The sequence below is a fragment of the Benincasa hispida genome, chromosome 5 (assembly GCF_009727055.1).
Source record: "Benincasa hispida cultivar B227 chromosome 5, ASM972705v1, whole genome shotgun sequence".
Taxonomy (NCBI): domain Eukaryota; kingdom Viridiplantae; phylum Streptophyta; class Magnoliopsida; order Cucurbitales; family Cucurbitaceae; genus Benincasa; species Benincasa hispida.
In genome coordinates, this window is record NC_052353.1 from 1,604,036 (window position 1) to 1,609,298 (window position 5,263).

Here is a 5,263-nt window from a genome sequence, read left to right on the forward strand (position 1 = left end):
TTATAGTATAAGGGTATATGGAAGCATATATGCTTCGTTCACTATTTCTAATTTGAAGCATGACACATAGGTTAAATTTATAAGAGTTATAAATACCTAAGTCTAGCTTAGCAATGTGAATGGATTTGGTTGTTTCCTTTTATAAGTGTTATAATGGAAATTAGAACTAAAATCAATAAGAAAGACATGCATGCAAACTTAGGCTTGAATTATGTTTTAAAAGAGTTTTAAAATTTGATGGAGATAGACTTAAGATCACGGTTCTAATGAAATTAGAAACCTCAGGTTTAATATTTTTATCAGTTTAATAGGATTAAATTGACTAATAAAAGATTAAATATGTACCAAATCTATCTATAAGGGACCTTTTGTCTAAGATGGGTTCTAGGCTGGGGTACTTAAGCTGACGGAAATGGAACACCCCTACTTGGGAACCTACCTGGAAAGGTGAATTAGATCGATTTGTTGCATGCATATAAATTTGATGATAGTCTGTTAAAGTGTTTAATGGAACTTGATTCAAACTTGTTTAATTATCAAAAGTAAAAGTTGTTTTTTAGCAAATTAAACTCACATTTAGATAAAATCAGTAGCCAGATTGTCTAAGTTAATGAATCCCTAGGTAGAAAATTCAGTATAAGGTACTTGGGTATATGATACTTCATTTAAATCTCAACACGTTTCTCCCTAATGTTCACATCGTGAGATCTATCCTCGGCCTCGAGGCTCCCTGGGAGTGTCTCCCTAAAGGATGGTGTTTGGGTAAGTCAATACCAAGGTGAATGGAGAGAAGTTCATAGTAAGTGGGAGCAGGACGTGTGAAAACATATCCCACGGTCTCTCTCATTAGGTTGAATAACGTTTTGTGCATCGCTTTGAGGCACCCTGGGAGTGTCCCCCTAAAGGATAGCAGTTTTGCACGACTCTTTATCTGATCTCCTGAACAGGATAAAGTCACTTTATTCTCTTGTCCTAATCTGGTCGCTTTAGTCTCTTGTCCTAATCTGCTTTTTCCCTACAATGGGCGTATTAGGATGGGATTCTAGAGCCTAAAATGAAGGGTTACACTTACGCGTAATTGTTAAAGGTTAACACATTCTAGACTAAAAAATGGTGACTGTTAGAGTCAGTTACAAAAGTTGTTTCTGTCCAATGGTTGAGAATGCCTCATCCTAGTGAAAGGGCACTTTATTACCCCCACGGTGACTTTTGTCCTGCCTCGCTGGGGCATCATTGCAAAATAGATGTCATTTCACTTAGCGTACATTAGAACTATTTTGCTAAAACTTAAAATTGGTATTAAAAGTGGTGGTGCAAATATACTTATTAAGTTTGTTCATGTTTTTCAACAACTTTTAAAATGGCAACATCCACTTTAGCTCTATTATCTGCCGACAAACTGACTGGCGAAAACTACGCTAGTTGGAAAAACACGATTTTGATCATCGATGACCTCAGGTTCATCCTTACGGAGGAGTGTCCTCCTATTCCAACTCAAATTGTCACTCGAAATGTTCGAGAGGCATATGATAAATGGACATGGGCGAACGAAAAGGCCCGAGCTTACATCTTGGCCAGTCTAAATGACGTCTTGGCCAAGAAGCATGAGCCTATAGTCTCTGCGTGTGAGATCATGGAGTCCCTGAGGGGAACATTCAGACAACCGTTCAGGCAGCTCAAGCACGAAGCTCTCAAGTGCATCTTCAACTCCAAAATGGAGGAGGGTACATCTATTCGAGAACATGTTCTGAACTTGATGGTCCACTTCAATGTGGGGGAGATGAATGGGTCACGCATCGATGACGGCAGTCGGGTTAGTATAATTCTGCACTCGTTGCCAGAAAGCTTCCTACACTTTGTCAGCAATGTTGTGCTGAACAAAGTTAACTATTCCCTTACAATTCTCCTCAACGAATTACAAACATTCCAATCCTTGCTAAAAAGTAAGGAGAAAAAGGTTGGTGAGGCAAATGTTACTTCATCTTTAAAGAAGTTCCATCGAGGTTTGACCTCAGGAACTAAGTCTGCACCTTCTACTTCTAACACTTCTAAGTGGAAGAAGAAGAAGGGTGGTAAGGGGAAAGGGAAGGCACCTGCTAACCCACAACCTATCGCACATCGAGGTAGGTGACCAATGTTGGTTGAAAAAGGAAAATGTTTCCATTGTAAGGATGGGCACTGGAAGCGGAACTGTCCTCGCTGGTTGAAGTAGAAGAAGAAGGCTAAGGCCAAGGAAAAACAAGGTAAATATGATTTACTAGTTTTGGAAACTCGTTTGTGGAGAATGATGATTCTGCCAGGATTATAGACTCTACGGCCACTAATCATGTTTGTTCTTCTTTCTAGGGGATTAGATCCTGGCGGCAGCTTGAGGCTGGTGAAATGATGATGCGAGTAAGTACTAGGCATGTCGTCTCAGCTGTGGTAGTGTGAGGACTCCAGTTGACTTTACATAATAATTTATCATTTTGAATGATGTGTATGTTGTTCCTGAGTTAAAACGGAACTTAATTTTATTGGGGATGATACCCTAAACTCTTGTGTCCTGTAGTTTGTAAACATAGTTTTGAACAAACACTTGTGATGTATGATATATGATATTTTCTTCACTTATTGTTCTATGAACATTAGATGTTTTATTTGCTTTACCACAAACCAATAAACTAAAATCCCTGTTGTCATTATGTATCTTAAGCATGTATGTGGAGACATACAAGTGGATCATGTCTTAAGTGATAACCAAAATAGTCTGTAGTATATGGATATAGGAGGAAAACCTTATCCTGGTAATGCTACAGATGCAGCCCGCTTTGTAGAATAGTTACAAGTGTTATGACTTGCTACAGATGGTCTGATCCTAATCATTCATGTGGGGACATGCGAGTGGGGGCGTCCTATACAAAGAGTTTGTATAAGACCTAACCACGAAGTGTTAACGTCTCGTTATATAACGTTGTTCATGACAGAGACTTCACTTCACTAGGATGACTATAGGTAACATGACCTCAATCCTGAGTGAGTTGGGAACTCCTGCCTTTGACGGCAGTCCTTTTATTTACACGAGTGCGAGTGGCCTGATCGCCAACTCTCACCTACCACTTTGAGGATTCGTCTGATTCGGGAGCTGGAAACTCAGCTACACAAGATGGAATTCACTTCTTTCCTGAAGTAGGGGTATGTAGATAGATTGCTCCCTTAAGGGCTGATCTCGGGGCTTGAACGATATGGCGCAACACACCTTCTCATGACCCGAGAGGTGTCCACACATAGTAGAACTATGTTATATTCTTTATTGGAGGGATCAGTGGTACTTAAGAAGTTAGATGTAACTATAGGGGTAAAACGGTAAATTGGCCCAACTATACTTACGAGCATTTGTGAAGAGTTATTGTACTGTTGATTGGTTATATCTGATGGACACAGAAATATATCTGTGATAAGAAGAGTTCAGTTGTCGGTCTTTAGTGGAATGCCTGGAAGTTAACGGATGGTGGATCTCGTGGCTAAAGAGTTTAGTCAGTTATTCACGCACTGTTGAAGCTTCGATCCATAGATCCATAAGGTCCCCTTGGTAGCTCAATGGATTCAAGTTGAGAATCAGTTTTTGGATCAGTTTGAAATGTTCAAATTGACAAGATGGAGTATGATAATATATGATATGATTGATTGGTTAATTATATATGATATGATTGACTTTATGTAGGAGATACATTAATTGGAGGAAAATGAATATAAATATGATCTATATCTAGTGGAGGAGAAAACACTATGGTTTATATGTGATATTAAACTATAGGTTAATGAATATAATATGATTATATTTATTATTTTTAATTAGACAATTGTGGGATAATTGGGCCACTGTTTTCTCCGTAATCTTGTGTTAGTGGAAGGTTTCATTCAGTTTTCATAAATGAAGAATAAAATGAAAATCGTTTTTATTTTGAAAAAGATAACGAAATTTGCTCACGAAGTGTATACTGCCCATCGCATAACAAAATGAGAGACTATACAATAGCTCAAAGTTTCTAAACAATCGTATACACGCGTGCCTCTTTCTAAACGATCACATAAGTTTTTATAAACAATCGTTTAGCGCCTAAGTGATTACTAAACGATTGTCTATACGATCGCAACCTATTTAATACACAATCATGTACTTTCTTCTAAACGATCAAGCATTGTCTATACAATAGACCTGCCTTCTCCCACTTGCTTTGTCGTTGTATACGATCTTCCATCCTCCTTCCCTCTACCAAATTCCAACAGAGCCCACACTTTGGATTCTTACACCGAGAATACTGAGGGTTCTAAGTGGTGGTGTCATCTCATTATCGTGTTCATGAGTAGACGATCGGGTAATTTAGTGAACGATTGGCTTGGGCGTTCCAGCGAGAGTGAGAGAAGAAGTTCATTGGTGAGAATGAGATTTTCGGTGAAGAAAGGCTCTTCAATTAGTATGTTTTCTTGTTCTCTTGTTATTTATTTCTAAAACCATGCTGGTAATTTGTTGTTTATTGCATAACTTGTCTGTTAGATTGTAAATATGAAAATTCTATCACAATGTATTTGGAACGATCTGCTTCTGCTCAGAGGTACTCTTGTATACGAGTTCCTTCAAATTTCTGTAAAGTGTCTGATTGAATGTAAAGATACTCTCAACTTTTCGGTGAATAAAGTGTTTATTTTGAAAGATGGTGTTGAGATTTGTTCAGAAAAACTGGAATAATTTGTATGTGCTAAGGCCGTTAGCAACAAATTCCCTCCATAACACAGAAATGTTTAAAACAGTTGAAACTCAAAGAAAAAGGCAATGCATTTCTCAGAGTATCTATCTTTGGCACTTGAGACTTGGTCACATTAATCTCAATAGGATTGAGAGACTAGCTAAAAGTGGACTTCTAAACAAGTTAGAAGATGTCTCTTTACCGTCGTTTGAGTCATGTCTCGAAGGAAAAATAACAAAAATATATTTTTCTGGAAAAGGTTGTCGAGTCAAAGAAACCTTAAAGCTTGTGCATTTGAACCTCTGTAGACCGATGAGTGTTAAAGCACGGGAAGGTTATAAATATTTCATTAGCTTTATAGAAGATTATTCAAGGTATGATTATATTTACCTAATTCATTTTATGTCTAAAGCTCTTGAAAAGTTCAAGGAATTTAAGACCGAGGTTAAGAACCAATTAGGTAAATCTATTAAGACACTTCGATCAGATCGAGGTGGGGAATATTTGGACTTGAAATTCCAGGACTATATGATAAA